Genomic DNA, 13,257 nt, shown 5'->3' on the forward strand with positions numbered 1-13,257 from the left:
GAACCAGCCTCATTGAGATAACACACACTGTCACTCAGAATATGCTCAGAGTAATACTCAAATTACAAACTTTTAATCTTTACAGTTTGAATAATTTGAGTTATTTCACACAAATTACGTAATATTTTCTTTGATGAAAGGGTGAAATTATTTCACATTAAATTGTTTATTTTATAACATACCAGTTTTTTAGGAAAACAAAAAGCAATGAAAATCTGAAGTTTGCTTCAATAGATACACATTTTGAATATTTTATTGAAAACATTTCCAAATGTAGTATTTATCTGTGTAAATATTCTATAATTGTAATACAGAAATCTATCCTGTAACGTTGTCATTTACTGTAAGGATGCAACTCTAAGCTGTTTGTTTGCTGGAAAATTCATATTACAGATGCAACTTTAGATTTTTGCAGATTGGGTTGCACTCTCAACCCTGCCTCTCTCAATGAGAGACCATGATTCACAACAGGGTCTATCAGTGTTGCCCTTACTGTATTTCATCAGACATTACAGCTCTGTCTTCCTCCACACATCCACACTCTCACTGCCACTCTTCTACCTCCAACAACCTGTCTTCATTGGTCCATTTACAAATAAATATATATTTTTGAGCTTTCCCTTTATATTGTATATGTTCACTAACAAGTCTAAAACAAGACACCTTCTTAGTGTTTCAGTTGAAATTGCAATCTGCAGTGTTTGAAATGCACTAGGCATTCATTCTGTTTTGAATGTGTGGTTTACAGTTGTGGCAGTAGTGTGTTAGCGTTTGAAAAAAAGTGCTGGAAATCCACAGTGTTGTGCAGGCTGTGGTTAAGCCATGAGATAGGTGTGTAGAGTTTTGAAAATTGTGTTTAATCAATGAAAAATGAGCTATAGTTTGGTCCACATGAACCGCTGCGGTTCATAGTGTTGTTAGAGTTTTGCACTTGTCGCTCCAGTTGTGCCCACTGTGGTTTAGCAATCGAAAAAAACTGTAACGGTAATACAACCCTGTGCGACGCCGATTTTAGCAGTGAAATATATTTTATAAAGGTATTTGTATAAAACACTGGCAAGATTCAAGCTGATAACTTATTGGTATGAATGCTGGATGAGTGTTGTTTGCGGATGTCTCTTATTTGTGTATGCATCTCAAGGATAAGCTAATTTTAATCTTGTTTACATTGTATAATGAAAATAAAGGTTTCTATGATATTGTATTCTTTGTTCTATTCTATTCTATTCTAACGTAAGGGTGAGAGAAAATACATGATTTTTGCTGACTTTGCCTGATTGCTCTAACACACACACACACACACACACACACACACACACACACACACACACACACACACACACACACACACACACACACACACACACACACACACACACACACACACACACACACCACCTGTTTGAGATGGCAGTCCAGTGCATCAGTCCCTGCTCCAGGCACCACGGCAACAGGCTTCTTCCCTCAATTACAGATTCACTCTCTTCACCAAAAGCACAAACTCCTCTCTCTGTCACATGACCAGGCTGCGTATTAGATTATTCAAGCTATTTATCAAGGTCAGCCACAGATGGATCGCTGGCACTTTGTTTTGTGCCTCTCTGTCTTTCTGTTGTGAACAGTGTTATTATGATTGGGAATGGCAGTATTGTATGCTGTGCTGCAGTGTTTCAGTATAATTTGTAGAATCTTTTTTGTCAATTTTGTTTGAACCGTCAGTCAAGTGTCATGTATTTGGCGTGCAACTCAATTATTTTGTCTTTGTGTGTTGCTTTTTATAATTGAGAGGGAAAAATAACTTGACGTGCATAGAGCGGATTTTTTTTGCCACCTATTTTTTCCTAATCCTTCAAGAGTCTATTTTAGGAGTCTGCCAGGTAACAGGCTGAATTTATGTCCAGTGAATGAATGAACATGTTTTTCTATACAAAAAAGGCAGAAAAAATGTGTCTAAGGCCTGAATGAAAACATTGCATCGTACAGTGTTTCTCCCTTTTTGCTGTTTTTGTCCAGGAATGAAGTCAAAATGTTTTTTGAATGTTAAAAGTATCCATTTGCTTGAATACCTTGAGTCAGAATTGGAAAGACAAAATGTGTTTTGTCTCTGTATGTGGTTTTCTTTCAAATATATAGTATACTCTTTTCTGTTTCAGTTCATTTTCATTTTCAGGTTCGGTATAGGTGTAATAAACAGTTCAATATATGAGCCCCATCGGACATTATTTCAGCCTGTTACCTGGCAGAATCTTAAAATAGACACAGAAAGTATTGAGAAAAAAACAGGTGGCCAAAAAAATCACCCTATGCGTGCGGACCTATTTTTCCATCTCAACTACTTCTGTGCAGCAAATATCATTACATTATGGTTTCATTTCAGTATGCAAATACACCTCATGTATCTTAAGCACCAACACATGTATTGTATAAAGAAGTGCATGTGAATGCATATGGATTAAGTTACCTGAATATGTATGTATGATACTGTGTTGTACTAGAGCCCTCTCGCTCTCTCTCTCTCTCTCTCTCTCTCTCTCACACACACACACACACACACACACACACACACACACACACACACACACACACACACACACACACACACACACACACACACACACACACACACACACACACACACACACACACACACACACACACACACACACACACACACACACACACACACACACACACACACACACACACACACACACACACACGTTATAGCACATGCTGTTGTCTCCACTGTGAGAGTAGCGTTAGAGATTGCAGGTGAGGGACTTGACTTCACTACAATGCTACACACACCCACACACACACACACACACACACACACACATACACACATACACACACACACACACACACACACACACACACACACACACACACACACACACACACACACACACACAATGGCACAGGGATAATGTTTGTCACCACGGAAACCATTTGTTTCTTGGCAACATTGCTTGCTATCATCTGTAGCCGGCTCTCAAATCAAATCTAATGATGGGATTCCAGCAGTCGACTGAAAGACGAATGTTTGCGAGCGAAGGTGACTGCCGGCAAAGGCTTTTGGCACAGTGAAAAAGCACACAGGTAAGGGGGGGAAATAATGATGAGGTACAGAAAACTTTTTTCCTTTTTTCGGTCCCTGTATACATGATGGTTCTGCACAAACTTTTTTTTTTTGCAGCCGGCTCGCTGACAGGTGGTTTTGTCAAAGAAGAAATACCGTAGACATTGAGGCTGGAATCCTGTCATCTGTAATGTTCTTGAATGGTTAGTATGGAGAGGGCTAACACAGAGCGCTCCATCAGGGAATGTCAACCTGCAGCAGAAGCCAGTCCCCAGAGTTACACACCCAAACTGGATATGCAGATATATTTATTTTTTCATTAGTTACTTGCATGTGAATGTTGAAAATGATGGTTGATCCTCACAATTATTGACTATCTAGTAAGTAGATATATTAAAAGATCCATAGTTTTGTCATCATCATAGCTATTATATATATTTTTGGTTTCACATCTCTTTATTTGCTTAATTCACCCAGTTCGGCCTCTGCATATCCATATATTATTATTTTAAATGAGTCATTCATAGTGGATACTTGGAGTCAATACAGTAAACTTCTACATTTAAAAAATCCAAGGTTTTATCCTCATCATTATACTATAATATATAATATTGCATTTCAAATGTCTTTATTAGCATAATACCAAAATGCAAGGTCCTCCCTTAAACCCATCTCGCTGCCTGCTTACTATACATCTTGCCCATAGTGCCATCGCATCCCCTAAGGGTAAACCAATTTACATTCTTGTTTTGCCTCTTCAGATCCATGCCAGTTTCCATGACAACATAGTTTCACTTTCTCCTCCTCTCTGTCTCACTCTCTTTCCCTCTTGCTGTTTCTCTCAGTCCCTGCTGCTTCTTATTCTTACGTTCTCTTGACCTTCCTTCAATCTTTCATTTGCTTTTTCTCTCTCCAAAAAAAAAACCCGTGGCTACACACATTCCTTGCCTAATTGAGCTCATTCTTTTGCTTTGCCATGTACATAAACATATCTCAAGGGATGTGTGTGTGTGTGTGTGTGGGGGGGGGGGGGGGGGGCGCGGGGGGGGGGGGGGGCTGATTGATAGAGTTCACAGCACCTTTTTTGGCATTTCCTCATCCAAAAGAAAGGTTCCGGCACACGGCCTTGCTTACAAAAATATAAATTTCTTCGGTGGCAAGGCTTTACTGCTAGACCTTAATCAGGCAAAACATTTTTATCATAAAATACAAATACAGCAGCACACTTTGTCTGAGCCGGGCTATTTATTCACTCTTGTCTTGAAGGTGGAGTCAGTGATTCTAGAGAACACTTGTTATCCAATAATTTATTTGGCAAATTTGGTGAATATCTCCTCACGCTACCTGTCCGTACTGTGTGTGAACTGAAAAAAGGTCTGCTGTTAATACACAGCCTAAGCTCTGTAAATTGGTATGTAAATAGAGGGGTCTCACCATAGTCAGCAACATGCCCATTTACAGAGCCTCGGCTATGATTTAACACTGGAGTTTTTTTTCTTTCAGCGCACACACAATACGGACAGGTAAGCGGATCGTGAGGAGATATTCACTGATTTTGACAAAAAGTGATTTTAACAAAAAGCATGATTCTCAAGCATCACTGACTCCACCTTTAAATAACCACGGGCCATGTCTTTATGGCCAGAGTAATGTCTGATCAATTGCATCAAAACAAGGTGAAGCAGACTGTTTTTTTCTACTTTGATTAAAATAATTATCTCGTTTTGCAATTAGCATGTCAATAAAATATAGCGCACACACAACTCAAAGGGAAGGGCAGGAAGAACAATGCGAAAAACAAGATCCCTTAATCAAATAATCATATTCTCGTCCTTTAATTTAGTTATTCAAACAAAGAGAAATGGATTTCATCTAAAATCCAGTTTGATCTCCATTCTGATTTGACGTGTCGACAGAAGTGTGCAAACACCCAATAGCATAATTAAAATCTCAAGATATTTTATGACTCAATTGATTAAAAATGTCTGGTGCTAACCGGTGTGATGGTGATTCATTAGCAGATGAATGCCACTGCAGACTGATGTTTTACTTCTCCCACCAAGTACAAATCCATCTCTTCCATTGTGTCCTTGAGCCAGGCACTATATGCATATATATATATATATATATATATATATATATATATATATATATATATATGTGTGTGTGTGTGTGTGTGTGTGTGTGTGTGTGTGTGTGTGTGTGTGTGTGAGAGTGAGAGAGTATTAGTGCGCATTCGAAGAATTTGCTATTATAGTGTGAATGTGTGTCGGCTCCTTGGGATGGCTAATCTGCGTAATCCTATCATGGGTTGATGTTTTGCACATTTGTTTTTGCTGTATGTTTTTGTCTATGTGTTTTGTATTGTCTATGCAGCAATGTGCCCTTGCATTGTCCAAGACACATTTATCCCATGGGAGACCAATAAAGAAACCTTGAACCTTATTTTTATATAGGCCCGGAAATATGTCAAATGCTGCTACTATAGATAGTCAACAGCCTATAAATGAAACCAGTAATCACTGCAGTAAAACACACTTCCGTAACTAATCATTTGAAACTGCTGTCCACATTTGGAAACACACCCTGCGTTCCAATCCCCATGCTTCCCTACTATTTAGTATGCCAGAAAAAGAGTTAGGATGTCCCAATACATGCACATCAATTGTAGTATTCTGAAAAGACATAGATGCCCCACTAACTACAATAGCATTTTGCAGTATTCATCTTTATTCTTGACATTTCTCGACATAATGAAAAAATAAATCTCATCAGATTTTTTTTTCTCTCCCGTGGCCCTAAAACTCTTCTGTACTTTAGTATGTAGTGTAGTAAAAAGAAAAAGTATGCCTATGTGATTTGGAACGCAGGGACAGTTGATAGGCTACACAAGAAATGCCTTCATCCCAAGTTCTACTCCTATATTGTTGCCAAGCCAACGTCATGCTCCCCATGCCACCAGAGGGAGTATTCAAGTGAACAGAAGAGCAACAACTGGATCTTCAGTCTGAGTAACTTTATAATGGTTCTCCCCAAAACCTAGTGTCTGAGCTCATTGTATTATGATTTAGGCTACTTTCACGTCACACAAACAGTTCCTGCAGCATGGTGTCCTTTATACATGTGATCTGAGATAGCCTAATCTGCTGGATCAAATGCAAATAAAAAACGTCTGTCTATCTGTCTGTCTTTCTATCTGCTATGATGGATTGATTCTCCCATGTTCCAGGAAAAGGCACGCACACCAATTTCATGTCTGCAAAACAACATTTAGCCTGTTTTTAAGGTTCAAAATGATCTAAATAAATAAAATAATAATAATCATAATTAAAATATTATTTATTTATTTGTAGGCATATAGCACCTTTCAAAACATAGTTACAAAGTGCTTATCATAAATATAAAAAAAAAATAGACAATGTAAAAATAATACATTTAAAACAAAATTAAATAAAAGGTCTCGTAAATATTAGTGTAGCCTAATCATTTTAAAAAGGAATGAAGAAAAAATCTGACTCTCAAGCCAGGCAGCACTGAAGTCCAGTAGCCTGTATGACATACTGTATCGGTACAGTGACATACGGATGCCCGTGTGGCCACACTAATTATTGTCAGCGGCTGGGAGTGATATGGACTCGCTCGCTCGCAGAGAAATGCAACGTCCTGCCCTTCTTTACATCTTGAATAGTGGGAGTCATCATGAACCACTTGCAAGGTGACGCGACCGCTGATTTCAACCGAAACTTCAACCGGAGACACGCCGTGTTGTGAATAATCTTCAAATCGGTACATCCGTCAAAACTGCAACCGCACATTTTTCTTAAAATCCAAACATCGGGTCGGGATCGGGCCAGACTAGTGTATTGCTGCAGTCGTTAAGCTATACGGAGCAAGCGGTGGCGGCCACTACGGGGAATGTCGACTGGCCGCGTCTGTCCTGACATCGGCCTCCTATGATCTCAGCCCCCCAGGTAAAGTACTGTAGCCTTCAACACACACACACACACGGGCACACACACACCATTTCAAAACACTGTCTGTGTCACCACGGAAGCACGATAGCTTTACACGTTATTTCCTGAGCTGTCTGGTCTTATTTTAATGTCCTGACTCGTATAACTTTCTCTTCCTATTTTTATGAAGTATTTCGGTGTGGCGTCGCTAGCACGCCAATAACAAACTTAATTCCCCCGTTAGCTAGCATTGGTTGGTTGGCGTTGCAGATGTGTGTGTGTGTGTGTGTGTGTGTTGTTTGAGTGTGTGTGTGTGTGTGTGTGTGTGTGTGTGTGTGTGAGTGAGAGAGACAGGGCTAAACGGGCAGGCAAAGCAGCGTCAGTTTACAAGCAAGTAGCCTAGCGAAGACGTGAATGTGAATTAGCATGCTAAGTTAGCCCCGTGAAGCCAGACTGGCGCAGCAAGAAGTCTCGTTCAGCAGCGGGGTTCACACCAGGGGCATGTGTCCTTAAATTCTCCTAACGAGACTGCGGCGCTCGGCTCAACTTTCATATTCCCACGTTCTCAGTGCAGATGTGTTAAATGAAGTATTAGCTGCTAGTGTGACAGTAGCAGCCAAAGCAGGAGCATTTTGTGTGTGTGTGTGTGTGTGTGTGTGTGTGTGTGTGTGTGTGTGTGTGTGTGTGTGTGCGTGTGTGTGTGCGCGCTAAGCAGCTAAACCGTGTTCAGTAGGTGACAGACTGTGTAACGATACCTGTCACTTCGACACGGGCTCCAGCGTGGGCATGTGGAGACCGACATGCAGCTAATACCGCTGCTGCACGCACACACTATCTGCCTCTTGACTGCCACTACACTGAGCAATGTAGCCTTATAATGAGTAGAACATATCAATCTATGCCTTGGCAAAACATTTGAACCGTAATGGGCATTTCCTGCTACCAGTAAGTGTAGCCTATATCTGACAACAAAACGCAATGATGGATACAGTTAGTTATTTAAATTATAATGTGGTGTAGTTATTATAATTTTATAGCTAAAAGCTGTCATATAGCCTGTGAACAGTGTTTTTTTTTCTCACACATCCTTTTTCCTCTCTCTCCCTCTCCCACAGTGTGTGTGTGTGTGTGTGTGTGTGTGTGTGTGTGTGTGTGTGTGTGTGTGTGTGTGTGTGTGTGTGTGTGTGTGTGTGTGTGTGTGTGTGTGTGTGTGTGTGTGTGTGTGTGTGTGTGTGTGTGTGTGTGTGTGTGTGTGTGTGTGTGTGTGTGTGTGTGTGTGTGTGTGTGTGTGTGTGTGTGTGTGTGTGTGTGTGTGTGTGTGTGTGTGTGTGGTCTCACTACAGTAGCCTAAACGTATGATGACCCTGCTGGTTCAGCCTGTTGAATATAGTGTGAAAATGCTGCACTTGAACCTCTTCACTGAGAGATACAACAGCTTCTCTCTCTGTGTGTGTGCAGAGGCGCTTGTTTCTGTTTGTGTATCTACAATATCCTGGTGAGCTATATATAGCACCTAACAGAGTTTGCAACTTGATCCGAGTTGTCTTCCAGAGCCACAGCACATTGAGCGCTATACAGAGCTTTCCATTGGAAGGGAGATATCTCTCGTTTCAGAGTGTCTCTTGCTTTTCTGAATGGTTTTAAAAAGGACAGTCTAATGGCCCATACCTGAAGGCTCCTGTGTAAGCCTGCTGTACTTTGTGTGTTTGGTTTGTTTGAGTTTTTTTCCCCTCTAGATGAGGTTGAAGAATTGGAAATGTTGCATCATACATTTACATCAGGGGTTGATGGAGCCTGGCCGATTAATCTGCTGGACGGTTACTGCCTATCTGAGAATAATTGTCATCTGCCAGAAGTTGGCCAATGTTATGTTTACACTTAAATACCTACTTCACTGGTGGAAATATGAAGGTGTTTTGAACTCTGAGATCCTATGTAGTATAAATGTGCAACATTTTAAGAAATCGGTTTATCCTAGCCTGAGAAAAGGCAGAAAGTGTGTCTCACTGTCTAACCCTACATTTTCCCATGTGTGACATCACACATGGTAAAATGTAGGGTTATGATTAACAGGACTGCTGGGCCAAGGGAAGACTGAGGAAAGACTGAAGGAAGAAAAACCTAATTCATTATATTATAGTAGTGATTTTATAATGATAGAACGCCGGTTCCGTATGGGGGAAGTATTCCTTTAAAATGTTCCTTATACAGTACAGGGAATGTATCTTAATTTAACTTAGAAATGATGTTCACTGGCAAAACATTTCAAATTCTGTTTTGCCAGTGACTTATAAAGCTATTACCTAAATATAGATAATAATAATAAATCCATCACTTGTAAATATAAGCTATATTCATGTAGACATGCCTCTCATAACAAAACGCTTAATGTCTGAGTTACAATGCCCCATCTAACTTCAGACATATTTGTAACACTAACACCCTTTTAGCCAATGCATATTACATTGGTGGTAGGATGGAAAGAGGAAAGGTGGCCTACCAGTAACCATGAGATCACTGGTTCGATCCCCGGCACCGGACAGGAGGGTGTTATTTGTAAAACTAGTAGTGGCTGCTATAACATCTACAGTGCCCATCATCTCTACAATTGTGTCCTTGAGCAAGACACTTAACCCCAAAACTGCTCCAGGGGCGCTGTACTACGGCTGACACTGCGCTCTGACCCCCTCCGAAGTGTGGTAACTTGAGAGGGGATATGCAAAGACAAATTTCAATGTAACCATTGACTAATAAAGTAACTGAACTTTAAAATGTAAGTTCCTGAACTCATTTTTGGACGGTAAAAGTATTCTTAAACGGAAACCTTTTCTGACACCAATTCATATCTTTGTCACAGGTGTTTGAACTATATTTAAGGGATCAAAAAATATTCTTTTAAAATAATGTTTTTAATATAATTGGCCAATACATCGGTTTTCAGAATTTGACTCCCTAATATCTGAATAGGCATCTGCCCCAAAAAATCCATACGGTTGACCCCTTAGTTGATAGAGGACATAGCGCTTGGTTTGACATTGTTACAATAAGGCGTCTAATATATCAATAGGTTGTTTAGTCTGGAGTTGGTTTTGAGTGAATGAGCACGTGGCAGCCGCTGCATGTCCACACATACACTGCTGCGGTGCAAGCACAGACAGATTTGGTGAGCTGCTGACAAAGTGTTTCTTATCTGGCTAGGTGATCTGAGAAGTTTGGGCCGAGTTACAGGCAGCTGTGCTAAGGTGAGCCATGAAAGAATAATGTGATATTGAGAACGTTTCCACACGACAGAAGAACACACTTACTGTAAGTGCTGGACCAGATAGTAGATAGTGCTGGACTCTATTGGCCTGTTGTGAAAGAAAAGCAAAGCCCCCTGTATAATGCCTGTATAAGGTTTAGAATTTTTATGACTCTTGATTTTCGAGTAGCTGCTAGGAACTTCCAGTTTTTGGTGATTCTAGCGCCCTCTTTGGAGAAAAGTGGTAGTGTTTTTATGACACCAGCGCCTGCTGTCCTAAAGATCTTTGCTAACGCGTGTATTTGTTTAGGAAGCGAGTGAAAGAGAGACGGCAGGATGCATTGTAATGTGGTAATGTATTTATATTTGACCAATTAATAATGGTAATATGACGATGGTGAAGCAAAGCACACTTTATTTTAGTAGCGTTCATACAGGATGTTCCGGTCTGCCTGCTGTACATCCTTTTATCTAAGTTCCCGGGAAATCGAATCTAAGCAAAGGCATTAATCGTAGCTAGGCTAAATGAAAATAGCGTTGTTTTCACTGATGGTCTCTTTTGCTGTTATAGGTCATTTATTATCATAATCATAGGAAAATTGAGACATTTAAAGTTCTGCGTAGGTTTATCGTCTGTTTATCTGTTTTGGTTCTGTGACTAACGGTGCTCTCTGTCGTTTCCATATTTTTGCATATGGACTCTTTTTTTGGACAAACGTGCTCTTTGTCCACAGGCCGCTGCTCCTCAACCTTTCAAATTCACATTCATATATATTTAGTCAGGCTGCACACACTACACTTTTACTTTAGCTTGTCGGGTCAGCTGAGAACAATGCCCCTGAGCTCAGGCGTGTAGCCCAGATAACCACACTAAGACCTTGTGAGCATGCAGGTCTCGCTCCTTTAACAATACTGTTTTGCTGCTTGCTAACAAGTGAGCATGTAATATGAACCAACTACAGGATTTAACCCTCAGATACTGTGCACAGTTTCATGGGAGCCGGAGGATGGATGTCCACCTCTTGTTTGTCAGCACTTACTCAAAGGTGGAGTCAGCGATTCTGGGGAATGGTCAGTGAGTACTGTCATTACTTTGTGGGCACTGAACAAAAAAAACTGTTAATACACAGCCTATAGGCCCTATGAACTGGTATGTAAACAAAGAGGGGCACACCGTAGCTAGAAACATGCCAGCTTACAGAGCCTAGGCTGTGAAATAACACTACATTTTCAGCAACGACAAAGTACAGATCATGAGGAGATATTCAAATATTTGGACAAACAATGATTTTGCAGTCAGCGTTCTCCAGAATCGCTGACTGCACCTTTAAGCTTGGAAAGCCTTGATGCTTGATTTCTTCTTGTTGCACTATGGTTGTCGATAGTGATGTCAACACAAGGAAATCTGTGATTTAGTGATGAGCAGAGCCAAGTGGACCCTACATGGTTCTAGTTACAGGGAAAGGTTGATTTTGTTTAGACTTATGTCATGCTGTCAAATTGCTCTAATATCCAGTAACCTAGATGCTTGTGGGTCTGTGTGACTTCTGTTTCACAAGTTTGAAACTCGTCCGTGTTGAATGTAATGAGTCAGACTGCAAAATGCATCAAAGTGAAGTTTCTGATATGAAACCGACTGAAGGTGTGATCACAGCCTTTGAGTAACGCCTTCACTGTGTTCATCTTACCGATCATTAATGGCTGTTTTAACAATAATATGGCAAGCAGAGTAAATTAACTACAGTCATAATCCGTTTTATTGCAGGGTACAGTCATTTTCACACAAAAGCAATGAACAGTGCACACAGTAAACATACAACTAACATACACCTGGAGAAAAGTTAAATGCAACTTAACACTTAAAGGGGAACAACTTGATTATTTCGAATAGTTTTTACATATCAGTTGGATTTTAATCTGCTTGTAATAATATAGGAGATTCTGCGATGGCAAGATACTTTTTTATCCATTTAGCCTAATGCACATGCTCAAACGTATCATCATCAACTGCTTTAGAGTGGTCAAGCAGTTTTTGAAAACTGTGCAGTATGTATTCCCTTGGGAAATCTGTAGTCTATGAAGCGAAAATCAAAGAAATACACTTCGTAGCTGGTGGATATAATCCTGTTCCAAACTACCTTATAGAAAGTATAATATTTTACAGATACTTAAAAGGCCCCTGGGTCCGATTGTGGCTCCTACACCTAAACCAACCACAGTTTTTCGAACAGAGCAACTGACCATTTAAGTGCCATTCATATAACCCTTAACATGACCAAACATGCTCGCGACTAAGACTTATTCTGGGGATAAAGGTGTGACTGTGCACAGCATCTCTAGCTAAAGGTTTGGGTGTTGTCCATGTTTAGTTTGAGAGAGTTTGATCCACCTTCACTTTCTAAAAAAACACGAGTAGGGCAGAGAATACACAATGTTTTTAATACATTCACAGATAATGCAGAAAGTCACCAAGTTACTTCCTGCTTTGTGAATGCTCAACTCTTCACAAGTTGGTGGATGCTTGTGTGCGTGGTTTGCCCACTGTGTGCACAATGCTCTGTATGTCTTTAACAGAGTATGCCCATTATTATTCCCTCCATGTTTTACTAATTGCATTACATACAAAAAGGCAGAAAGCAAATCAGCTGTAATTTGTATCCCATGCTTTTGTAACCATGCCATTTAGCTATAGCTATTGAATTACAATCTGTAAGACAAACAGACGGACCCAACAAATGAGTAGTAGAACATCACGTTCAAATTAAGGTTGGTAACTTAACAAAGTGCCAGGGTAAAGTACACACACTGTTAATAAACCAGCAAAGGCCAAAAATGTGCAAACACTTGAGGGGATCTTGTGGCAATTTCTTCTGTCTTGTTTATATCCAATTCAGTGATCAGAAGAATGCTTGCTCACTCCAGGTGCATTTTCCAAGTTTTTTTTTTCTGGTTTGTCTTTCATCTAGATGAAGGGAGTTGGA

This window comes from Ammodytes marinus (genome assembly GCF_949987685.1).
Source record: "Ammodytes marinus genome assembly, chromosome: 3".
NCBI lineage: Eukaryota > Metazoa > Chordata > Actinopteri > Uranoscopiformes > Ammodytidae > Ammodytes > Ammodytes marinus.